This window comes from Aquarana catesbeiana, linkage group LG08 (assembly GCF_042186555.1).
Source record: "Aquarana catesbeiana isolate 2022-GZ linkage group LG08, ASM4218655v1, whole genome shotgun sequence".
Classification (NCBI taxonomy): Eukaryota; Metazoa; Chordata; class Amphibia; order Anura; family Ranidae; genus Aquarana; species Aquarana catesbeiana.
In genome coordinates, this window is record NC_133331.1 from 300,879,699 (window position 1) to 300,906,849 (window position 27,151).

General features: G+C 45.6%; 1 pseudogene; it reads left to right on the forward strand.

Moving 5' to 3' along the window:
- Positions 1 to 3,939: 3,939 nt before the first annotated feature.
- Positions 3,940 to 27,151, forward strand: part of LOC141106862 (uncharacterized) — a 50,682-nt pseudogene continuing 27,470 nt past the window's right edge.

Consider the following 27,151-nt stretch of genomic DNA (forward strand, 5'->3'; position numbering starts at 1 on the left):
AAATGCTTTCCCAATTTCCCAATGGCGCTGTTTACATCCGGCGAAATCTAAGTCATGAAATGCTCGTAGCTTCCGGTTTCTTAGGCCATAGAGATGTTTGGAGAGACTCTGGTCTCTAATCAGCTCTATGGTCAGCTGGCTGAATCACTGGCTGCATTCTCAGGTTCCCTGTTGAGACAGGAGAGCCAGAGAAAAACACGGAAGATGGTGGGGGGGGCATTCCCTCCCACGGCTTGTAAAAGCAGTCTAGAGGCTAATTAGTCCCTAGGATTGCTTTTACATGAAAGCCGACCGCTGGCTGAAAAGAATGATACCAAGATGATACCTAAACCTGCAGGCATCATTCTGGTATAACCACTCAAAGTCGTGAATGGCGTACCTGAAGACAAAAAAATGGTTAACAATAAAACATAGTAAACGGTAAAGTATAAAAAATTGCATACCTGAAAAGCAAACATGATAAAACATAATAACAATAAAACATTGCAGAATAGAATACAGTAAAAAAGAGCAGAACAATAGAGAGAGAGAATAGAGAGAGAGAGAACAATAAAACGACAACTATTTTTTTAAATTTTATATATATATATTTTTTTTTTTTACACTTTTTTTGTAACTAACTTTTATAACTGTAACCGGTTCCAGGTTCGGGTCTCTCAAAATGCAATGGCATCTTGGGAGACCCTGTGAAAGTGTGCCTAATCTGTGCAATGCTGTACCCTATGCTAATACTCAACTAGTGAATGGTAGCGTTCAAAACATTCACCAATGCAAAAACCAGGATTGTCAGGACAGAAGGGACAATAATTGCGGGTGTCATGCCTATATCCACGCTTGCTGCAGACACAACATCTTTTTTGGGGGGGTTCGTTGGGTAGGGGTACTTGGGAGGACATAAAGAAAATGCCTCTCATGCAGCTGACTGCATTTGGTTGGGGATGTGAATGGGGGAAGTACGGGCGCTGCAGAAGTGGTGGGTTCCCAATTAGGATTGGCGAATGCAGCAGGAAGGGCACTATGGGCACGACGGGCCTGTTTGTCTTATTCTTGGTGGCAGCGGGACACTACTTGTGCTTGCCACCTCACCAGCTTGAACTGCACTTATGGGACTCGCCACGTCACCAAGTGTTACTGCAGTGCTGGTTTGACTACGACCGGGGTGTACTAGGCCGGTGGCGCTTGGCAGTTCACCAAAACGCTACCAAAAAAACTGTTAGTGATCGCAGGGATCAGGCCTGACTCTGCGAACGCTGCAGTTATGCGTTTAGTGTTTTGTAAGTGACAGTGATCGATCGATACTGCACTTGGGTGGGCTGGGCCGGGCGGAGGGGCAAAACGCAGGTGCTAGCAGGTATCTGGACTGATCCCGCTAACACTGCGTTTTTGGGAACCCTAAACTACTGGGGACGCTAGTATAGATCTGATCGGATCAGATATTGATCCGTTCAGATACTATACCACTAAGGGAGGTGTACGGTGCGTGCGTGAGTGTTAGCGGTACTGGCGCTAACCTGACGCTGCCTGGGGCTGGTGCTTGCCAGTTCACCAAAACGCTACCAAAAAAACTGTTAGCGATCGCAGGGATCAGGCCTGACTCTGCGAATGCTGCAGTTATGTGTTTAGTGTTTTGTAAGTGACAGTGATCGATCGATACTGCACTTGGGTGGGCTGGGCGGAGGGGCAAAACGCAGGTGCTAGCAGGTATCTGGGCTGATTCCTCTAACACTGCGTTTTTGGGAACCCTAAACTGCTGGGGACGCTAGTATAGATCTGATCGTATCAGATATTGATCCGATCAGATACTATACCACTAAGGGAAGTGTACGGTGCGTGCGTGGGTGTTAGCGGTACTGGCTCTAACCTGATGCTGCCTGGGGCTGGTGCTTGCCAGTTCACCAAAATGCTACCAAAAAAACTGTTAGCGATCGCAGGGATCAGGCCTGACTCTGCGAACGCTGCAGTTATGTGTTTAGTGTTGTGTAAGTGACAGTGATCGATCGATACTGCACTTGGGTGGGCTGGGCTGGGCTGGGCGGAGGGGCAAAACGCAGGTGCTAGCAGGTATCTGGGCTGATCCCACTAACACTGCGTTTTTGGGAACCCTAAACTGCTGGGGACGCTAGTATAGATCTGATCGGATCAGATATTGATCCATTCAGATACTATACCAGTAAGGGAGGCGTATGCTGCGTGCGTGGGTGTTAGCGGTACTGGCGCTAATGTGACGCTGCCTGGGGCGACGCATATCACTGCCAGGTGATCAGGGGGCTAAACCTTTATTCGGTAATAAACGGCGGGTGCCCTGACACTATAAAAAATAAACGAACTAACCAGCGTCACCCGTAACAGTTATACGGTGATCAGTGGTGAAAGGGTTAACTAGGGGGCAATTAAGGGGTTAAAACATTTATTCTGTAGTATATGGGGGTCCCTGTCGCTATAAAACGCTGACGGCGAACCTAAATATTTGCCTCCCTAACTAGCGTCACCAGTGACACTAATACAGCGATCAGAAAAATGATCGCTTAGCGATACTGGCGACAGGGGGTGATCAAGGGGTTAAAACTTTATTAGGGGGGGTTAGGGGGGTACCCTAGACCTAAAGGGGGCTAACAGTAACTGCCCTAACACAGTAACTGTCACAAACTGACACCATGCAGTAATCAGAAAAAAAAAAACTGCTTGGTGTCAGTGTGACGGGGGGGGAGGAGTGATTGGGGGGTGATCGGGGGGGTAAATGGGGGTGTTTTGTGTGCCAGGCATGTTCTACTGTGTGTGTAGTGTTTGTGCACTCACATTGAAGTCTTCTCTCCTCGGCGCCGGAACGGAAAATACCGAGCTGAGGAGAGATTACATCATTTCCTTTGCTGCTGTTTAGCATACAGCAGCAGAGGAATGATTCTATTGGCCGTCGGCGATCGCGAGGGGGGGGCCACGAACGGATGGTCTCCCCCTCATCTCCGATCACCGCTGTACAATAGCTGACCGCCTCAGGCACCGGGGGGGGTCCGATAGGACCCCCCGCCCGCGGGAAGCAGATCACGTTTATGTACGTGATTCTGCCTGCCCGTGCCATTCTGCCGACGTACATCGGCGTGAGGTGGTCGTTAAGTGGTTAAACTCTGCACACCTCCAATGTTCATTATGAGGGTTCCCACCAGTCCTCCAGGGGGGTCCCAAATCTGCACACCTCCTGTGCTCAATATGAATGGGTTCCATAATTCCTACACATCCGTCTCTGCACACAGCCATTTTTATAAATAAAACTCTTTAAAAATCTACAGACAGTGACAGGACAGAAAAGAACCCACCCAAAGCAAATATCTAAAATAAAGTTTTTGTGTAAAATCTTACACGCTGAAGACTTTTTGTGTATCTGGCATAATTTAAGGATGTCGTTTTTGCAAAGTTTTTGTTGTAATCTGTATGTCATACTTGGATACAAATGTAAGGCCTGGCACCATTGAGCTAATGAGCAAACTATATATATAAAGTAGACAATTCAATAAAATCAACGTACACAATGCTGTTCACTATAGATATGCAGTAATGTGCAAAATGTATGGGCAGTTCTGAAATAAAATGCTGTAGATGAAGAATGCTTTCAGAAATAGAAGTGTTAATAGTTTATTGTTATCAGTGAACAAAATTTAAAGTAAATGAACAGAAGAGAAATCCAAATCTAATCCTTATTTGGTGTGACCGCCCTTTGCCCTCCAACCAGCATCAATTCTTCTAGGTAGACTTGCACACAGCTTTTGAAGGAACTCAGCAGGTAGGTTGTCCCAAACATCTTGGAGAACCAAGTACAGATCTTCTGTGGATGTCGGCTGTTAAAATATTTAAAAAAACACTGGCTGCAGTTTGTATTTTATCCACAAGGTGGTGAACTTGTGGATTGTCAGTGGAATGCAGAGACGGGAAGTGATGGAAGTTACAGACAGGAAGTGATGTCATCTACAGACAGGAAGTGATGTCATCTACAGACAGGAAGTTGCAAGAGAGAGCAACGTTTGCAAAAGTAGAGGGAGATATTCCTTCACCCGGCAGCAGAGGAGGTAACGAGATGCGTTTTACATTTAAATCCAGTAACCCCCGTCATGTCCATCCTCTTTCTCCATAGTCACTGAGATGGCCTTTAAATTCAGCAGATGCTTATAATATGTACACAGTTACATATCCAATTGTCCATCCAAGGCCTCTGGTTTATAGACCGGATACATCCTAAATATAGAACCGTTTTTCCAACTGTCCATCCAGAGCCTCTTGTTTATAGACCAGATACATCCTAAATATAGAACCATTTATCCAATTGTCCATCCAGAGCCTCTGAATTATAGACCAGATTAGGGTTGCCACCTGTCCGGGATTCACCCGGAAAGTATGGGTTTAGAGTAATTTTGAATCACGTGTCCGGGGCTCCTGCTGCCTGGAACCCGGACACATGATCCAGACCGCACTGTGGCTCAGAGCTCCATTTGTTCAGCTGGGGGACGGGCAGGAATATTACTACAGGTTCTTATCCTAATACAGTTGTTCAGACAATTTAATCAGTCCCGACCCCGCTTCTATAGTATCCGCTGGGGAAGGTAATTGCCGGGAAGAGCAGCTCACATGACTGTCTCTGACAATGCACAGGAGGATCCTACAGGAGGAGAAGAGGTGCCCGACATACACTGAGGGCACTCGAACCCTGGACAACTTTACAGAGGAGGAGACTGCTATAGAATAAAGAGTCTGGCCAGAAGTGCCCTGTCAGTGTGTGGGTGTCAGTGGAGAATTGGAGGAGCGCACTGGATCGGGGATGGGAGCTCCATGATCGGCCGATCAGCGTGTACAGTATGTAGTTTATCACACAGACAGCTAACCGGGAACAGACCGTGCAGGAGACCAGCCACAGAATCAGCTACATCCACAATACTGGGCTGGGGAAGAAAAACACTGACCTGAGGAGGGAGGGGGGAGAGGGGGGAATTCTTAGGATTCTTTGCTATCACCTCTGTGTTATATGTTTAGGAGTCAGGGCCGGTGCCAGCATAACACACAGTGTCCTGTATATGAGCGAGAACAGTGTGTCCCCTCCACATGTCCTCCTGCCCCCCTCCATGTCACTCTGCCTGTCCCCCTCCCTGTCACTCTGCCTGCCCCCCTCCATGTCACTCTGCCTGCCCCCCTCCCTGTCACTCTGCCTGTCCCCTCCTGTCACTCTGCCTGCCCCCCTCCATGTCACTCTGCCTGCCCCCCTCCCTGTCACTCTGCCTGTCCCCTCCTGTCACTCTGCCTGCCCCCCTCCATGTCACTCTGCCTGCCCCCCTCCCTGTCACTCTGCCTGTCCCCTCCCTGTCACTCTGCCTGTCCCCCTCCCTGTCACTCTGCCTGTCCCCTCCTCCCTGTCACTCTGCCTGTCCCCTCCTGTCACTCTGCCTGTCCCCCTCGCTGTCACTCTGCCTGTCCCCTTCTGTCACTCTGCCTGTCCCCTTCTGTCACTCTGCCTGTCCCCTCCTGTCACTCTGCCTGTCCCCCTTCCTGTCACTCTCCCTGTCTCCTGTCACTCTGCCTGTCCCCTCCTCCCTGTCACTCTGCCTGTCCCCTCCTCCCTGTCACTCTGCCTGTCCCCTCCTCCCTGTCACTCTGCCTGTCCCCTCCTCCCTGTCACTCTGCCTGTCCCCCTTCCTGTCACTCTGCCTGTCCCCTCCTGTCACTCTGCCTGCCCCCCTCCCGTCACTCTGCCTGCCCCCCTCCCTGTCACTCTGCCTGTCACTCTGCCTGTCCCCTCCTCCCTGTCACTCTGCCTGTCTCCCTCCCTGTCACTCTGCCTGTCCCCTCCTTTCACTCTGCCTGTCCTCTCCTCCCTGTCACTCTGCCTGTCCCCTCCTCCCTGTCACTCTGCCTGTCCCCTCCTCCCTGTCACTCTGCCTGCCCCCTCCTGTCACTCTGCCTGCCCCCTCCTGTCACTCTGCCTGCCCCCCTCCCTGTCACTCTGCCTGCCCCCCTCCCTGTCACTCTGCCTGTCCCCTCCTGTCACTCTGCCTGCCCCCTCCTGTCACTCTGCCTGCCCCCCTCCCTGTCACTCTGCCTGTCTCCCTCCATGTCACTCTGCCTGTCCCCTCCTGTCACTCTGCCTGTCCCCCTCCCTGTCACTCTGCCTGTCCCCTCCTCCCTGTCACTCTGCCTGTCCCCTCCTGTCACTCTGCCTGTCCCCCTCGCGGTCACTCTGCCTGTCTCCCTCCCTGTCACTCTGCCTGCACTGTGATGCAAAACATTTTGGCAGTGGCAAGTGTACATCCCACTCTGCTGCCTTTTCAGCTTAAGGGGAATGGTTGGGTAGCAGTTAAAAACAGCTCTAATTTTTACTGTCCCCCAACCACAAGTGTAAACGGAGTCGCAGGACACCATAGTGGATCATGTTTTGAAGGTATTGACAGGTGGTGAAGAAGAGTTAAGTTGCCTCCTCATCACCTTTTTTAAATCAATAAAAACCCATGCCACTGTGCTGTAGTCATGTGCATTGTGCACGGTTGTAGCGCAGCCCCATTCAGATGAATGGGTTGAGTTAAGCAAGCGCAGTGCCGTGCACCACTAAAATGTTCGGGTTTGGCTTGAAGAAAAGGTGACAACCCTAGACCAGATACAGCATAAATATAGAACCATTTATCAAACTGTCCATCCAGAGCCTCTGGTTTATAGACCATATACATTATAAATATAGAACCATTTATCAAACTGTCCATCCAGAGCCTCTGGTTTATACTCCAGATACATCCTAAATATAGAGACATTTATCCAACTGTCCATCCAAAGCCTCTGGTTTATAATGAAGATACATTTTAAATATAGAACCATTTATACAAGTTTTACTCCAGAGCCTCTGGTTTATAGACCAGATACATCCTAAATATAGAACCATTTATCCAACTGTCAACCCAGAGCCTCTGGTTTATAGGCTTAGATACATAATGTACAGAAAGTGAAAGAAAGAAGTCCTAACTCTTTCCCAGTCATGCCAAGCCTAAAATGGAAGATTTTGGTAGGGGTTGTTATTTAAAGGGAATTTATGTTGTCCGAACTATGGAGGAACTCTGTGCAGACATTTTTCGTCTCAGTACAGCCCAGATAATTTTCAGTTTATTATTCGTCTACAGAGAGGAGAGTCTTGTATAGATCACATGACCACATCAGTGAGGATGGAGATGGGCCAAAATCACATGACTGAGAGGATATTGGACCTCACCCTGGAGATCATCTACCTGCTGACCGGAGAGGTGAGGAGGATTCTGGGATGTCGCATGATATCACTCTTATCTCTATGAATAAAACACAGACCTGACTAGAGAGGTGAGGAGGATTCTGGGAAGTCTGTAATGATAATTGTTACTGGTTCTCTTTACACAGGATTATGAAGTAGTGAGAAGAATGTCTGGTAATTCATTAACATCAAGCAGCCGTCTTCACAGGACATCACCCATCACAGTGCCTCCACCTCGCTGCCTGACAACAGAGGTAACCAGTGCCAAGAAGGTTCTAGAAGTCATCAAGAAGATCATTGATCTGCTGACAGGAGAGGTGAGCGGTGCCGGGAATTCTGGGACATTATCCAGTAACAGACAAGGGATGTGTCTGGATGGTGACTGTATCATTGTGTGTGTCAGGTTCCTATAAGGTGTCAGGATGTCACTATCTATTTCTCCATGGAGGAGTGGGAGTATTTAGAAGGACACAAGGATCTCTACAAGGACGTCATGATGGAGAATCAACAGCTTCTCAATTATGTAAATATGAAAAAAAAAAATCTCCATAATGGGTTATTAACACTCACGCTGGAGATCATCTGTCTACTGACTGGAGAGGTGAGGAGGATTCTGGGAGTGTTTAATCATTTCTAACTCTATTAATAAAACATAGACCTGCCTTGTTAGGTGAGGAGGATTCTGATATACTAATAATTGATGTATATTACAGGACTGTACTGTAGTTATGAAGTCATCTATTGAGAATAATATAAGAAGGAGAAGTCACCGCTTGTTCACAAGACAAAGAGAAAGACAAGACCCCATCACCATGCATCCACCACCCCTCCTAACTCTACAGAAAACTAATGAGCAGAAGATCCTAGAAGTCACCAACAAGATGATGGAGCTGCTGACAGGAGAGGTGAGCGGTGCTGGGAATTCTGGGACATTATCCAGTAACAGACAAGGGATGTGTCTGGATGGTGACTGTATCATTGTGTGTGTCAGGTTCCTATAAGGTGTCAGGATGTCACTGTCTATTTCTCCATGGAGGAGTGGGAGTATTTAGAAGGACACAAGAATCTCTACAAGGACATCATGATGGAGAATCAGCCGCCCCTCACATCACTGGGTAAGAGAAGACATTATTGTAAAGGAGAGAGCAGTACGGAGGGTCCACCTAGATCCCCCATTATCTGATAAACACATAGAAACAATGTATTCAGTCAGTGTGTGTGTGTTTCCTGCAGATGGATCCAGTAATGGGAACCCACCAGAGAGATGTCCAAATCCTCTGTATTCTCCTCATTCCCACAGGAAGACCACACCATCCCTAATTTATATATATTGGGTATAGTCATCTAGAACAAGACTATCCCTCATCCACACAGCTCTAAACACAAGGCACCTCTTCCATATAAAGAGTTTTTTTTTTTTAATTACACACAAAGTTTGCTGCTCGTGTACAAAATAGAGATCATCACATCCTTGTGTAAAGGAAATACTGAGAAACCTTAACTGTCAACAGCAAGAACATCATGGATGTAACCACCCCACCACCCAATGTATCATGTATATTGTGCCCAACAAATGAGGAGGAGATACTGTACACCATATGAAAGGTTTATCTCCATTCCTCAATATAATGTCATGTTCCCAACAAATGAGGGGATACTGTACACCAATGTTTCTCAACTCCAGTCCTCAAGTACCAGGTCATGTTTTCAGGCTTTATTTTGCACAGGCGATTTGATCAGTTTCACTGCCATAGTAATTACCACAGCCGTTTCGTCTGAGGGAAGTCCTGAAAACATGACCTGTTGGGTGTAGTTGAGGACTGGAGTTGAGAAACATTGCTGTACACCATATGAAAGGTCCATCTCCATTATTCATTATGTCATCATGTTTTCAAGAAGTGAGGTGGAGGAAGGTCCATCTCTTTTCTCAATTTCCAACATGAAAGTACTTCAATATTCCCCAAAAAAAACTGTCCAGTGCTCCACACACAAAGTGCACAGTGCTATGTCTCCTCTGTTTTCTTGTGCAAAATTCTCATCCAGAAATTAATAAAAATGCTTTCAGTGCTCCACACCACCCGCTATTCTCCACCTTCACATCGGAGAACTGACCGTAATTCCATGACTCCTCACTTACTAATGGGTCATTAAGAGCTTGTATCCATCAAGGGGAAGATCATCCAAGACCACCTTCTTGACCTATCATTGACAGCAGTGTGGCTCCTCCTCATTCGGTCACATTGCAGAGCTGTTGGAGTTGCTCTCTGACATTGGCGGTATTCTATGTGCTAATTGGTGGAGAGAGCTGCAGAAGGTGATGGCATGGCAGCCATCTTTGTTGATGTTTCAGAGTCTGGGATGGATCTGAGGTGAGAAGATACCGGCTGGTATGGTATGAGATAACTGGAGAGGTAGTATAGAGGTGGGGTTCCTGGATGATCTTCCCCTTGGGGGATACAAGGGCTTAAAGGGGTTGTAAACCCTCGTGTTTTTTTCACCTTTATTGCATCCTATGCATTAAGGTGAAAAAACACCTGGCAGTCACTGGCCACCCAGCCCCCCCCCACGTTTTACTTACCTGAGCCGCTTCATCTGTTTAGTGGGGACACCGTGTCCCTCTCTCCACGGGGTCCCAGCTCTTGATTGGATAGATTGATAGCAGCGCAGCCATTGGCTCCCACTGCTGTCAATCAAATTCAGTGTCGCAGGGGCGGGGTCGAGCCGGGCATTCTTGTCTGTGGAGGAATTCCGGTGAGTTCTCCGATGTGGAGGTGGAGGATAGCGGGTGGTGCGGAGCCCTGAGAGCATTTCTATTAAACTCTGGAAGAGAATTTTGCACACAAGAACAGAAGAGACATAGCACTTTGTCAAGAAGAGAAGAAAAGATTTATCGCACACTTGAATCCAAAAGATGCTGTAGAAATTTCTTTATTGTCATGAGCCAGATGAAAATTGCAATGATGATCAGTCGACGCGTTTCACGCGAAAAGAACTGTGCTTGTTCACAACAATTGAAATGCTCACAATACAAGCTGTTTAAAGGTGTATATCAAATCAAACACCTAACACAAAACACCTGTAGTGAAATCAACACAAAACTTCACCGACATAAAAACATTTCTTAAATGCTAAAACATCTGATCATAAAATAGTCAAAACAAAAATAGATAATGCAAAAATGTAAGCAAGAAATATATTCAAAACAAAAACAAAAATAGAGAAAGGAGCGAAAAAAAACATGTATTTATACCAATATAAATCACATATATCACTGTATAACAAATGAGAAACAGGAAGGTTGGGACTTTGAGTGAGGTGGGCAAATGAGGCCAGCGAGTCAGTCACCATTAAATCAAACCATTTTATTGATACATAGTGACATGATAATAGTCCCAGTGTGGGTTTGACTGTCAAGTCATATACAGATACATCCTGATTGATACATTGTAAACCTAATAACAAGCCCCTAATTGATGCAGGGCAGATAGCCTTAAAAGGTGAAACATCCATTAAAATGCACAAAATCACAAAGTAAATAAGTAAAAGCTTGTTGGTTTGTGGACCTAGCAAAAAAGGTAATTATTTGGTGCATGTCGTAAGCCCAACGCGTTTCGTGTATCAAAACACTATACAGGGGCGATTTAGCACCAGAATCTAAAAATAGGAAATAAGGAGGGTATTCTGAGTAGATGAAATACAATATGCATTGTGAAAAAAGAAAAATATGCATATGGGTGAGGCAAAAAGCCACTAACCCTAAATGGATACTCACATGCCGAAGGAGTGTGAACTCTATAAGGTCCGCAGTCACGGGGCCATCAACTGAGTCAGGTCCGGGAGCTGAGGGAAGAGCTCAAAAGAGGGGGGGAAGCCAGACACACACAGAAGTCCCCATTGGATGGTATGTCCACACTGGTGGTGGATGAAGGGTAGTGGTTCTGTAGTAATAAAAGTATTAGGTGAAGAAAAAAAAAGAGGAGATTTTGTTTCCAGACGTGCTCCCACTTTGGGAAATTATCTCTCACCGAGTGCTTTTGAATCAAATAAAATCAAGTCACACACTCGGTTGCATTGCAAGGGCGATTCTAGTTGTGGTGGGACTGTGTGTTCCTGCTGTGCATATATTACTAAGGGGAATGTTCTATGTTCAGACAATAATGGTAAACAACATAATTGAACATCTTTTTACAACTGCAATACCTGTTATGTAATATATCTCATTACATGTACCCTCTGTAATGTACAGTACATCGATCGCACCACAAGACGCCTCGGAGATAGGTTCCAGTAATATATATATAGATATATATATAGATATATATATCTATATATATATAGAATTAAAAAGAAATTCTCCATCAATGCAGCCAAACATTTTAATCAATTTCATGAAGGTAATACTTTGGATGTTGGTGTGCAAATCATAGGTAAATGAGGGTATGTAGGGGTGTTTTTTTACCCTTGCTTCACAATTCCTTGCTATGTCAGAGGATACATTTTTTTCCCCTGTTTGTCTTTCAGGACAGCACCATAGAGAGACCTTGGCTCCTTCCATCTCAGGAAACACCACCTTACACTTCAAGATTTAAGCCTCACCGTCCCGCCGGCCCCTCAGTTCTAGAGTTTCCTCTGGTGGGGAGACACAGCTAAGGGGCCAAGGGCTAAACAGCCGGGGAGGCTGAGGCCAATCGTTTTCTGAGGGGGGGGACCAAGGTCTCTCTTTCTCCCTCTCTTCTACTCTGCAGTCTGAGAGGCTAGTGAGCCCGGGTACCTGGATGACTGTGTCTCGCGCGCATCCAGCTTCTCTTGGGGAAGCAGTAAGTCTGGAGGGGTCCGCTTTCTTCTGCTCAGTGGGGCATGGCGGAAGTACACTGAGACCACCCTGCACTGTGCAGCCAGCGATGGAGCTCCGAGCGCTGGGTCGGATGGCAGGTGACGTCAGTTCCGGCGAGGGTCAGTACTTCCATCTGACCCGCGACTTCGTTTCCGGCCTCTGGATTTGAAAGCGAGCTGTGCATCGGGCTGGTGCGGCCTCATTACTGCTGTGGGGAAAGCGCACGGAGGCAAAGGAGACCACCGATCCTCAGCGGGAAATGTCGGAAGCGGAGGCTTCTCAAACTGCTCCTGGAGAATCCAGCAACAGCCACTCAAAGGTAAGAGGAACCCTGGGGTGGTGTTCCCTTACCCTTTTCGTGTAAGCTCCATGGGTGTTTTTCCCCCTTGGTGGTGGGGGGAAGAATGGTTGCAACTAGGACCCTGGTGGTGGTTGGTCCTGGGAAGAGCACCCCTGGTGGCCCTCTGTGTGAAGTGCTGGCGGTCAGGATGGGCTTTTCTGACTGCTCTTTTTTTTTTTGGATCTGTATTTCAGAGCAAGGCCACGGATAAAGTCAAGTCACCCCATAATTCCAAGAAAAAATGTCCTTCATGCAGAGTCACGATGGGGGGGAATCTTGGACCAAGGCACTCTGTAGGGAGTGCATAGAGGGGTTAGTGAGGGAACAGTCAGCGGAACAATGTACGGGTCTACCAGCGTCCGTCAAGGAGCTTTCTAGCACCGTTCAGTCTTTTAAGACACTTTTTTCTAGCTTTCAGATGCCACAGCCCCAGGTTAACCCTCAACCAGCACAGCAGAGCAGTGCACCAAGCTTAACGGATGCTCCCTCGGTGAGCATAGAGAATCCAGGAGGCTCCAGAGAGGAAATTGAGGAGGAGCCAGACAGCGTTTCTTCAGATTCCCAAGGGGAGTCAGAGGGAGAGGAAGTGAATGGGGAATCCACAAGAGCCTCTCGCTACAAGCTTTCTCTGGAGGAATTGGAGGAGCTCTTAGGAGCTATCCATACCACTCTGGGAATCCAGGAGGAAAGGAAGAAGTTGTCGCTCCACGACCAGATGTATAAGGGCCTAGGGGAGCATAAAAAGAGGGTGTTTCCGGTCCAAAATGTCTTGGTCGATGCCATCAAAAAGGAGTGGCAAGACCCTGAAAGTAAACCTTTCTTTTCAAGAACTCTGAAACAAAGGTTTCCCTTTGCAGAAGAGGAGGCGCTAGTATGGAATAATTCTCCTAAACTAGGCGCAGCCTTTTCACAAGTCTCCAGGCATACTGACCTGGCCTTTGAGGACATGGGGGCGCTTTCAGACCCCATGGACAAGAGGATGGACTCACTCCTAAAAAAATCATGGGAATCATCACTGGGGAAACTCAAGCCCGCCATGGCAGCCACAGTGGTGGCCCAGAACATGGAACATTGGCTGACACAAATTAAAGCGCATATCGAAGCAGGAACGTCTAAAGAAGCGATCCTGTCTTCTTTTCCCATGCTCCTTAAGGGGGTGGTTATCTTGCGGACGCCTTGGCCGAATCGGTGCACATGTCCGCAAGATCTGCAGCCTTATCTAATTCAGCAAGGAGGGCCTTATAGACATGTGTGCCGTCAATAAATTTGTTTCTTTTCGTTCCGTTCCATTTCGTATTAGCCATTAATTCGCATTTCGTAATTCGTGTCCGAAATTCAATTTGGATTCGTACGAAATACGAATTTTCGTTAGGTTCGTTTTACAAACGTTCGTTATGATGAATTTAAAAAGCAAAACGTACTTTTCTCAATATGGCAGTTGTCGGACTCATTATGCTCGTTATGAGGGGCTCCCACCATCCCTGTGCTGTGCTGACTTCCTGGGTTTGTACCCCTACTGTGCTCATTATGAGGGGGCTCCCACCATCCCTGTGCTGTGCTGACTTCCTGGGTTTGTACCCCTGCTGTGCAAAATATGAGGGGGCTCCCACCATTCCTGTGCTGTGATGACTTCCTGGGTTTGTACCCCTGCTGTGCTCATTATGAGGGGCTCCCACCATCCCTGTGCTGTGCTGACTTCCTCCTGGGGCTGTACCCCTGCTGTGCTCATTATGAGGGGCTCCCACCATTCCTGTGCTGTGCTGACTTACCAGATTCCAGGACTGTCAGGACCATTGCGAGCGGCACAGGTTGGGGTGCGTATCTAGATTCCCGAATGGTACAGGGTACCTGGCTGACAAAGGACGCAAAGAAGTCCTCGAACTGGAGGGAACTGAGAGCTATAACCTTGGCGCTCAGAGCCTTTCAGAGAGAACTCCAGGGACAGCATGTGCGAGTCCGATCGGACAACTCCTCAGTGGTAGCCTATATCAACAGGCAGGGAGGTACCAAAAGCAAATCCCTGTGGGTCCTGGCGGAAACCATCGCCAGGTGGGCCGAAGCAAACATTCTATTCCTATCGGCGGTACATTTGAAGGGGGAACAAAACAAGGTAGCAGATTTCCTCAGCAGGAAAATGCTGAGGGAAGGAGACTGTGTTTTGAATCAGGACGTCTTTGAGGCAGTCACTTGGAAGTGGGGGGTGCCATGTGTGGACCTCTTCGTGGGAAAACACAAAGACCTGTCTCTTCTTCTCTCTGAACAGATGAGACGGGGCGCTTGGAGTGGACGCACTAGCTCAGAGCTGGCGTTTCTCCAGGTGCTATGCCTTCCCCCCTCCTGTACTGATTCCAGCAGTACTGAGAAAGTTCCAGTTGGAGAGCACAACTCTCCTTCTGATCGCGCCACATTGGCCCAGGAGGCCATGGTTCTCCATCTTGAAGGGCCTGGCGGTGGAACCCCCCTGGATTCTGCCAGTCTAGGAAGATCTTCTTTCTCAAGGACCAATCTGTTGTCCTCAGGTAGAACGGTGGAACCTCGTAGCTTGGCTACTGAGGAGGAATTGCTGAGGGGTAAAGGTTTCTCGGATCGTTTAGTGACGACCCTTCTAAGTTGCAGAACAAGGGAGACGCAAGCTATCTACCTAAAAGTGTGGAAACGTTTCAATAGCTGGTGCACAGAAAGTTCCTTCGATGTACGCAGCTCCGTAGCGGTGTTAGAATTTCTGCAGTCAGGGGGCGGACAAAGGGTTAGCCCTTAGCACCCTGAAAGGACAGGTATCTGCTTTGAGCGTTTTCCTGGAAAAACAGCTAGCAACAGATCCATGGATAGCCAGGTTTTTTAAAGCCTTAAGCAGACAGAGACCAGTCAGTCTCCCCCTTCCCATTGTGGGATCTGTCTTTAGTTTTACAGGCCCTCACGGGAGAACAATTTGAGCCATTGGAGACCTGCACATTAAAATTGATCACCCTCAAAACAGTGTTTTTGGGGGCAATCACTATGGCAAGGAGAGTGAGTGTCTATTAGGGCACCTTTTTTTTTAGGTTTTCCCAGACCGTGTGATTTTTAAAACCGATCGGCCTTTTTGTCAAAGGTGGCCTCTAGACGTACGACATGGTGTGGGAGATGTTTAAGCTTCACGCCCGTTCCTTGCTCTCCACGCGTATCAATAGACTAAAACGATCATCGAAACTCATTGTCCAGCAGGCTGCAGAACACCTACAGGTGCTGGAGGAGGCATTCCATCGGGACCCCTCACCCAGCACCGCCAGCAATCTTAAGATTCAGACACGACAGGTCTCTCAACTGCACATTGAAAAAGCTAAGCAACGCATCTTTTTCTATAGACAAAGGGTATTTGAGTATGGAGGAAGACCGGGCAAACTACTTGCGTATCTCGCCCATCTAGACTCGTGCCCCCCCAGTGGTGGTGTCATTGGTCGACCCGCAGGGGAACAACATCACTGACCCGCAACAAGTGGTGGAGGAATTATGGAGATTCTACCGTACAATCTACACTTCCCGAGTCACTCACACTCCCCAAGATATCAGGGACTACTTAGCGGGAGTTAAATTCCCCAGATTGACCAACGACAAACTTGAACTCCTGGAGGCCCCTATTACTAAGGAGGACATTTCCGAGGCTATCTCCTGTCTGGCCACATCTAAGGCCCCTGGATTGGACGGCCTACCACTTGAATTTTATGCCACATACTGAAATTCTAACCCCTAAACTCTACGACCTGTACAAATCCATATTTGATTCGGGAATCCTGCCCCCCTCTATGAGAGAAGCTCAAATTGTAGTAATCCCCAAGCCCGATAAGGACCCTAAATACTCGGAATCATATAGACCTATCTCCTTACTACAGGTAGATATCAAAATACTAGCTAAGATTTTAGCTTCACGCCTTAACCAGGTCATTCTGTCACTGATCCACCCTGACCAGACAGGTTTTATGCCAGGGAAAAACTTAGCTATGAATATTCGCCGCCTATTCATGAACATTCAGGGGTCCCATGATGAAATCGGCTTGAGGGTCATGTTGGCTCTGAATGCCACCAAGGCCTTCAATTCCGTGGAGTGGAATTACCTGTGGGAGTGCCTCTCGGGATTTGGATTCGGCCCTAACTTTATTTGTTCGGTTCAGCTCCTATATTAATCCCCAAGGTGTTCATGAACGGCTGGCTTTCCGACCAATTCCTGCTAGAGAGAGGGACCCGACAAGGCTGCCCTCTTTCCCCCATGCTGTACGCATTGGCTGTGGAGCCATTGGCCATCATGATTCGTGCAGACACTAGCATCCGAGGCCTTAAGATAGGGAGTCTGGAAGAAAAGATCGAAATGTATGCCGACGACACGCTCCTTTACCTAGCGGACTCGGGTCCCTCTCTCGTTCCAGCCCTACACTCCATAGAACGGATCGGTAGCCACTCAGGTCTGAGTATCAACTGGTCAGAATCCCAGATCTTTCCGATTGACCACTTCCTTCCCCCATCCACGTCCCCTCCTCTGACTCTCCCAAGGGTCTCCCTGATCAAGTACCTTGGAGTACAAGTCACCAGATCGCTCACAGACTACACACTCTTGAATATTGAACCTCTGCATACTCTAATCAAAACCAAGACACAGACTTGGGCTAGATTACCTTTGGGTGTCATGGGACACATTCGTTTAGTTAAAATGATACTCCTCCCAAAGATACTCTACTTGGTGTGGCCACAAAAATTCTTCAAAATAATTGAATCCATTCTTAATTAGTTTATATGGGGCCACAGCAGACACAAATGATCTTGGAGAATCCTGAAGAACCCAGTGATAATGGGAGGAGCCGCTCTTCCAGATTTTCAAGACTATTATCTTGCCTCCTAACTGTCCCATTTCTATCATTTTGACAAAAACGAGCTACCGAGACACCAACTACTACTCTGTGAGCGCCCTGGTGACCCAGCCTATACCCCACTTCAGTCAGTCCTTAGAGCCCCATTGACAAGACGCTCCTCCCAACACAAAGCAGGGTATTGCGGGTGGCACTACAAAAACTCGAGACCCCACAGGTCCACTCTCATACCCCCCTACGGTTCAACACACACTTACCCAAATTATTGTCTATTCCAGACCCGGCGGCGTGGATACGCCATGGGATCCTGTACATACACCAGATCATGACCACTGTGGGACTTAAAACATTCCAAGCGCTAAAGGACGAATTTTCCCTCCCCAATTGCCTTCTCTTCAGATATTTACAACTCCGCCACGCTATACAAACCCAGTTTACTGGCACCAATCCATCCCTGGTAGTCCCCTCTATTGTAGACACAGTCACAGGTACTGAACCAGCCAAACTCATTTCTACCCTATACTCCGCCATCCGCCTCCCTAGTACCACAGCATTGGCCTATACTGCCAAGACTAGATGGGAGGTGGCTGTTGGAGCGATTGAGAATGAGGATTGGGATGAAATTTTGGAGGCTGTAAAAAGAGTTTCCCCCAAACTGTCAGACCGCCTCACGCAGTTATATATTATACATAGGACGTATCTGACCCCTCAGAGGATATCGCGTTACAAACCCACGTACAACCCAGGGTGCCGCCTATGTGACCACACCCCAGGCTCTCTCTGTCACCTCATATGGTCCTGTCCAACTATACAAGCGTAATGGATATAGGTGGTTAGTTTCCTGCACGACCAAATGGGCTCTCCTGCTACCCTAGACCTAAAGAGGTGCCTGCTCGGTCTGCTACCGGATTTAGACGCTGACAAACCCCTCCGCACCTTTGTACATGAGACGCTATTCATGGCGAGAAAAGTAGTGGCTCGCAATTGGATGCAGGCCCTGCCCCCTACAATCCAGTGTTGGAAAAAAGGGATTAACGATACTCTTCCATACAAGAAGCTGATCTATGTACATAGAGGGTGTCCGCTTAAGTATGAGAGGGTCGTTAGCAGATGGTGAAACATGTACTTGATATCTTTATCCCTAACCCCCCCCTTCCCCTCCCCCCCCCTTTTTTTTCCTCTTCTCTCTCCTGTTCTTTATTAAGTACTGGTTCCACCCCTGATGGGTATCTCGCCTTATGTCACACAGATACTTCAATGTGTTTATGTATGTACTACTGTTTTGGCCATGTTGGCTTCTACTGATTTATGTACCATGCATATACTTTTCAATAAAGTTGGTTTTCCAATTAAAAAAAAAAAAAAGGTGGCCTCTAGATTTCATAGAGGCCAAGAAATTATTTTGCCTACCTTCTGTTCAAATCCTGTGAGGGAACAGGAACATATTTTTCATAAATTGGACGTTAGAAGGTGCGTCCTTCAGTACTTAGATAGTACAAAACAGTCTAGGAAATCTGATTCCTTTTTTGTGTTATTCTCAGGGGCAAGGAAAGGATCCAAAGCCTCTAGGCGTACAATAGCCAGATGGTTGAGATTAGCTATTATTCAGGCTTATTTTCTCCAGAGCAGATCTGTAGGGCTGCAACGTGGTCCAGTTTTGACACGTTCGTGAAGCATTACAGGTTGGACCTGCTGTCAGCAAAAGACCGGGCTTTTGGGCATAAAGTACTGCAGGCAGTAGTCCCACCCTAAGGTAAGGTGCTTCCTTATCCTGTCTATGGTGCTGTCCTGAAAGACGAACAGGGAAAAACTGAGTTATTTACCGGTAACATGCTTTTCCAGGAGTCTTTCAGGACAGCGCCGTATTTTTGCCACCAGGCTGGGTGCGCCGATGGCCCGAGCCCTTTCACACTGCCAGCGCCCGAAAAACGCCTGAAAAACGCCCCAGTGTGAAAGGGGTCTTAAGCAGCGCTTTACCAGCGTTTTTCGGGCACTGGCAGTGTGAAAGGGCTCGGGCTTTCACATTGGGATTGCAGATGAGGCTTCTTTCAGGCGCTTTACAGGCCCTTTTTTTAACGCTAAAGCACCTGAAAAACGCCTGTAAGTGATTTAAATAGAAAGGTAAATTGGATAAACATTGAATGGTTTCTAGGGTGGTCCTGTGTGGAATATTTGATGCAATATGCGATGCATTATATACACAATACTTTGCCTCCACATGATTTATATATGTGGACATGGTTGATTTTCATGTGTATGCACATCCTTACCATCATCTATATGGTTTAGTATTTCATTATTTCCTTCTTATCCTTCAACAGTTTTTAAGAAGTCTTTAATAATAAGCATTAAATCACACAATTAGACTTCATTTGTTATACAGTGATATATGTGTTTTTTTAATTGGTATACAAACATGTTTTTTCGCTAATTTATCTTTTTTTGTTTTGAATACATTTCTTGCTTACATGTTTACATTATCTATTTTTGTTTTGACCATTTTATGATCAGATGTTTTAGCATTTAAGAAATGTTTTTATGTCGGTGAAGTTTTGTGTTGATTGCTCTTTAACTACAGGTGTTTTGTGTTAGGTGTTTGATTTGATATACGCCTTTTAAATAGCTTGTATTGTGAGCATTTCAATTGTTGTGAACAAGCACGGTTCTTTTCGCGTGAAACGAGTCAACTGATCATCATTGCAATTTTTGTCTGGCTAATGACAATAAAGACATTTCTACAGCATCTTTTGGATCCAAGTGTGCGATCGATCTTTTCTTCTCTTTTCTTCTCTTCTTGATATTGCCTACGGTGATGAGCCGGGATTAGCACCTTGATCCGGTTGTGTCCATTTTTTGCCTGAAGCGGTGTTCTATGTGCTGATTGGTGGAGAGCGCTGCAGAAGGTGATGGCATGGCAGCCGTCTTTGTTGATGTTTCAGAGTCTGGGATGGATCTGAGGTGAGAAGATACCGGCAGGTATGGTATGAGACAACTGGAGAGGTAGTATAGAGATGGTGGTCCTGGATGATCCTACCCTTGAGGGATACAAGGGCTTAATGACCCATTGGTAAGAGAAGGGTCATAGAATTCCGGTGAGTTCTCCGATGTGAAGGTGGAGGATAGCGGGTGGTGTGGAGCACTGAGAACATTTTTATTAAACTCTGGAAAAGAACAGAAGAAACATAAATAGCACTGTGCACTTTGTGTTTGGAGCGCTGGACACTTTCACTTGGTTTGTATTCATATTTTTCTCTTCTAATTGCCCCCAAATCCATGCCAGAGCTCTTATAAATTATTTGGTGATGGGCCAACATATATGACTCCTGAATGGAAGGTTATAACATTTAATGTTAAATTGTTTCTCAACAGGTGGACACAATGTCCGGAATACCTCTGAGGAACATCTCATTGTATCTCCAGATTATAATGCAGAAGATAATAACATTGTACAATATTCTCCAGGAGGAAATCCCGTTACTCCAAATATACATCCCAGACCTTCCCAATTGGGGAGATCAATGGATCCCTCTAATCCTGAGGAATCTTCTGATGGATCACACACCAAGACTATAGGATCTCACAGTACAGATACTTCAATAGATCCTTCTATTCCCAAGAGATCTTCTTCAAGCCATGAAGGAGTTCCCACAGGAGAGAGTTCATTGTCATGTTCTGAGTGTGGGAAATTGTTTGCAAAAAAACGGTTACTTCTTAGGCACAAGAAAATTCACGCAGGTGAGCGTCCCTATTCGTGTTCAGAGTGCGAGAAATGTTTCTTTTATAACGGAGAACTTATAATACATCAGAGAATTCACACAGGTGAACGTCCCTATTCATGTTCAGAGTGTGGGAAACGTTTTATTTGTAATGGACTCCTTCTTAGACACCAGAAAATTCACACGGGCGAACGCTCCTATTCATGTTCAGAGTGCGGGAAATTTTTTAATGATAAAACAAACCTTGTTAATCACCAAAGAATTCACAATGGTGAGCGTCCTTATTCGTGTTCAGAGTGCGGGAAATATTTCAATTATAAAGGAGAACTTGTTAATCACCAAAGAATTCACACTGGTGAGCGTCCTTATTCATGTTCAGAGTGCGGGAAATCTTTTATTTATAAAGGAGACCTTGTTAATCACCAAAGAATTCACACAGGTGAGCGTCCTTATTCATGTTCAGAGTGCGGGAAATCTTTTATTTATAAAAGAGACCATGTTAATCACCAGAGAATTCACACAGGTGAACGTCCCTTTTCATGTTCAGAGTGCGGGAAATCTTTCATTGGTAAAGGAAAGCTTCTTAAACACCAGATAATTCACACAGGTGAACGTCCCTTTTCATGTTCAGAGTGCGGGAAATCTTTCATTAATAAAGGAGACCTTGTTAGACACCAGAGAATTCACACGGATGAGCGCCCTTTTTCATGTTCAAAGTGCGGAAAATCTTTCAATGATAAAGGAAACCTTGTTAGACACCAGAGAATTCACACGGATGAGCGCCCTTTTTCATGTTCAGAGTGTGGAAAATCTTTCAATGCTAAAGATACCTTTGTCAATCACCAGAGAATTCACACGGGTGAGCGTCCTTACTCATGTTTAGAGTGTGGAAAATCTTTCATAGCAAAACGATATTTTGTTAAACACCAGAGAACTCACACTGGTGAGCGTCCTTAATCATGTGCAAGGTGCGGGAAATGTTTTTATCACAAAATATCACTTGTTGCACACCAGAAAATTCACACAAGCTAACAACCTTTTTCATATTCATATTTTGGGGCGGGGCAAAAATAATTTTTTTTTTGGGTACACTTTGGTTTAGGGTGCCTGGAAGTGAATTCTTTTAATATGACCCACTAAACATACAGTGCTGACTCGGTCCCGCACTCACACAGACCGTACCATACAACTAAACTGTGTTAATACATGGCCAGATATGACAATACATGGCCTCCGGTGCTTCTCCTGGATTGCCTGCACGATCGGGGAGTTGGAGAATGATTCTGCCGGCGGCAGTGGTTTACCATAGAGCTGGCCGTGGACCAGATGTTCCCTGGCCATCTCTATGACCCTCGGAGGCTGGAAGCGACGTCATGACATCACTTCCCGGAGCCAGCAGATATAAACATTGCTGTTTTTTTGCCGGAAAGCCTGAGATTTTTTTTGATCTCAGGCTTTCCAGCACAGAGGAGAGATGTGGGGACTTATAGACCTCAGATCTCTCTGTAAGGAGGAGCAGCCATGCCCTGTTCCTATTACAAGGAATGTTTACATTAATTTTAAAAGGAATAAAAGTGATAAAAAAAATAAAATCAAAAATAAAAGAAACAATAAAAATTTTTTTTTAGGTGCCCCCGTCCCCTCGTGCTTGCACGCAGAAGTGAACGCATACGTAGGTCGCGCCCGCATAAGTAAACGCCATTCAAACCACACATGTGAGGTATCGCCATGAACTTTAGAGCGAGAGCAATAATTCTAGCGCAAGACCTCCTCTGTAAAAAATGAAAGCTTAGCCTATGTAGATTCTTAAGTACCAAAAATTAGCGCCATTCCACGAGTGCGCCATATCTGGCGCAATTTAAAGCGTGACATATTAGGTATCTATTTAGTCGGCGTACCATCATCTTTCACATTATACAAAAAAATTGGGGTTAATAATGTGGGGTTTTTTTGGGGGTGGGGGTTTATTCATTAAAGTGAATTTTTCCTCCAAAAAATTGCTTTGAAAAATTGCTGCTTAAATACCATGTGACATAACAAATTTCAATGATCGCTATTTTATTTGCTAGGGTCTCTGCTAAAAAATATATATATATATATATATATATATATATATATAATGTTTTGGAGTTCTGAGTAATTTTCTAGCAAGAAAATTATGATTTTTACATGTAGGAGATTAATGTTCCTTATTGGCCTGGGTGGCAAGCAGTTAAGACAGATAAAGTTTTCTTTTGGTTGTGTTTTTGTTCTCTGTAAAGAAAAAAAAACAGTTTCCTTCAGTTTCTGTTTTAAAACTTTGCAAATAAATCATCTTTCTTTCAAATATATTCTGCTACATTTCTTTTCTAAAATAAAAAAAAACAAATCAGTGTGTATTATTTAGTCTGTGTGACAGTTTTAGAGTCTAAAAACTATGATATAAATTTCTGAAAATTGATCAGTCCTGAGGTTCTGACGGCCTCTCATTTCCTGGGGCTCTAAAATTCGAAGACAGTACAAATACCCCCCAAATGACCTATTTTTGGAAAGTGTACACCACAAAGTATTTAGTAAGAAACACAGTGAGTTTTTTGGAAGTTGTAATTTTTCGACACAAATTTGGGGAAAATTAAAAAAGTAAGTAAAATTTGATTTCATTTCACAAATTTGTCTTTTAATCAATTTATTTCTCACTTACAGCATAGTATGAGAATACCACATGTGTGAGTTTTTTGCTTCTTTTATGCATAGAGGGGCCCAAAATCCAAGGAGCACTTTCAGGCTTTCTAGGGGCATAAATTGCACATCTAACTTTCTGACTATGTTTAACATTTCTTGAGGCTCTAAAGTTACAGAACAGTTGAAACACCCCAAAACTGACCCAATTTTGCAAAATACACCCCAGCATATTTATTTGGAGGTATGGTGAGTCTATAAAACATTTCTGACACAAGTTTTTGTAAACTGAAGAATTTTTATTTTTTTATATATAGCTGTCAATTAACAAGATATTTTTCAAACAGCATGGGCATATTTAGAATTTACCCCCCCCCTCCAAAAAAAAACACTCTGCTATTCCTCCTGAGCATGGGGATACCACATATAGGAGATTTTTTTATGCAGGCTAGTCACATCGAGGGGCCCAAAATCCAAGGAGCACCTTCAAGCTTTCAACAGGCATAAATTAGGCATCTCATTTTTTGACTACCTATCTTATGTTTGGATGCCCTGGAGCACCAGTGCAGTAAAAACACCCAAAACACCCCACAGTATTTTTGAAGAGGCAACATGAGTTTTATGAATATTTCATTTTTCTGCCACATGTTTTTGGAAAATTCAGCAAGAAAATTGTTGTAAATTATTAAGCTATTTCTACCACATAGTATAGGCATACTTAAAATTTCACCCAAAACGCATTCTGCTACTCCTCTTGAGTATGGGGACACCACATGTGTGAGAACTTTTCGGAGCCTAGGAAACTGACAAACTGACCTTTTCAGGACCTAACCACATACAGAGGCCCAAAATCCAAGGAGCACCTTTAGGTTTGCAAGAGGCATAAATTATGCATAAGATTACTTAACATATCACATTTTGGAGGCCCTGGAGCACCCACAGAATGACCAGTTTTTGGAAAGCAAACACCAAAAATTTTTTTTAAGAGGCAAGAGGTGAGTCTTTTAAATATTTCATTCATTGTCACACATTTTTGTAAAATAAAGAAAATAATATTTGTTTTTTACAAAAAGTTGTCAATGTATAAGCTATGTATAAGCTATTCCTACCACACATCATAGACATACTTAAAATTGCACCCCCAAAACACCATGTACTACTTCTTGTGAGCATAGAGGGGCTGTCACATACTTTGGTTGGAGGCTGAGCTGACCATAAGGCCTCCATTGTGGCTCTGTTCTGAGCACCCCTGAATGGGGTGACAGAGGTACAAGGCTCAAAGAAGCATGGGAGCCTATTGTAACAGAAAGAAGTGCGGCAGCCAACAGATAGGTAACTGCCAGAGACAGAGACATAGTCACAATGAGCCAGGGTCATACATGGTAAGGCAGAGAGAAGCATAGTCAGGTAGCAGGCTGAGATCAGTACCAGGAATGCAGGCAGAGCAAGGTCCAGTAGCAAACTGGGGTCAGGACCAGGAAAGCAGGCAAAGCATAGTCAGTGATGAGCCAAGCTCAATATCTAGCAAGGTCAGGAGCAAGCTGGGTGAACAAAGGTCACAGGGAAGCTGAAGAACATCCAGTGATTAGCACACATCAAGACATCTTGGCACCATTCCCAAGATTGGGCTGTGTAAGGGTCGACATGTCAGTGCATGTTGGTTAGTGGCCCAAGTTCCTCTGTATGTTGAAACATGTGCACGAGCATGTATGATGAACTCCAGCTGTATTAGTTTCCTGGTAAGGGCCCAAAATCCAAAGAGCACCTTTAGACTTGCAAAGGGCATAACTAGCCATTTAATTTCCAGACTACCTATTATATTTTGGAGGCCTTGGTTCCTGGCGATTAGGAAGGTTGTTGCTGGCTGCATTAATCTACTAACATTGTCATTGGTGTGACAGTGATCAGGAACAATATTGCTGGCTTACAATGGTCTGGAAACATAGGCACTGGTGTGGCTAGAGACCAGGAAGACTGTTACTGACTTATACTGGTCTGATAACACTGGGACTGGTTTTGCTACAATTAAGGATACTTTTGCTGGTCGCCCTGGCCTGGTGACACTGGGACTGGTGTGACAGTGATCAGGAACTGTTGCTGTCTTAAACTAGTCTGGCAACACTGGGGCTGGTGTTGCAGCAATCAGGAACACTGTTGTCCATTATGAGGGTTCCCACCAGTCCTCCAGGGGGTTCTCAACTCTACATTCCTCCTGTGCCCATTATGAGGGTTCCGACTAGTCCTCCAGGGGGATCCCAACTCGACACACCGCCTGTGCTCATTATTAGGGTTCCCACTAGTCCTCAAGAGGGGTCCCAATTCTGCACACCTTCTGTGCTCATTATGAGGGTTCCCACCAGTCCTCCAGTGGGGTCCCAACTCTACACACCTCCTCTGCTCATTATGAAGGATCCCTGCCATAATCTACTCCTCCTTTAAACTCTGCACACTTCTAATGTCCATGGACACTGGACACCCAGCAAGAGCACAATGGCAGCAAAGGTGTCCAGTGTGTCCCCGACCCGAGTTGAGCTATGGAATTGTCTTTGTCTTACATGTATATGCCCTCCATGTGCTCCTTACTGTGAAGGCCAGTTATGGGTGTGGGCGGTGGCCAGTGTTTTGTTACTGTTCGTAAATGTGGGTCGGGGACACACTGGACACCTTTGCTGCCATTGTGCTCTTGCTGGGTGTCCAGTGTGCTCCTGTCCCTTTAAGGGGGCTTGGGCCGCCTCCAGGCTCACCTGTCTCACACCTATCCATTTAATGCATGTGCTTCCACTGTGGAGACACTTATAAATTTAGTAGTGTTAGGACTGCAAGTAATACAGGGTGCCTTGACGAGGCCTTGCAGCTTTCACATGCGTTTGCAAATGTGTGCTAACTAAACCCCTGCTTTTAACAGACGGTTAGACAGGCTAATTTGGTTGGTCAGCAGACTGGTTGGTGAGTTGAGCTATGGAATTGTCTTTGTCTTACACGTCCATTATAAGAGTTATCCCAGCAGTCCTCCAGGGGGGTCTCAACTCTGTACACCTCCTGTGCCCATTATGAAAGGTTCCTGCCATAATGCGCACCTCCTGTAAACTCTGCAGACCTCCAATGTCCATTATGAGGGTTCCCACCAGTTCTCCAGGGGGGTCCCAACTCTGCACATCTCCTGTGCTCATTATGAATGGGTTCCATAATCCCTACACATCTGTCTCTGCACACAGCCATTTTTATAAATAAAACTCTTTAAAAATCTACAGACAGTGACAGGACAGAAAAGAACCCACCCAAAGCAAATATCTAAAATAACTCCCTAAGAAAATATTTTTATGCAAAATTGTAAAAGCTGAAGACTTTTTGTGTATCTTGCATAATTTAAGGATGTAGTTTTTGCAAAGTTTTTGTTGTAATCTGTATGTCATACTTGGGTACAAATGTAAGGCCTGGCACCATCGAGCTAATGAGCAAATTCCATCCCGAAGCTTGAAATACGCAACTCTGGATAAACCACAGGACTTTTACAGGTCC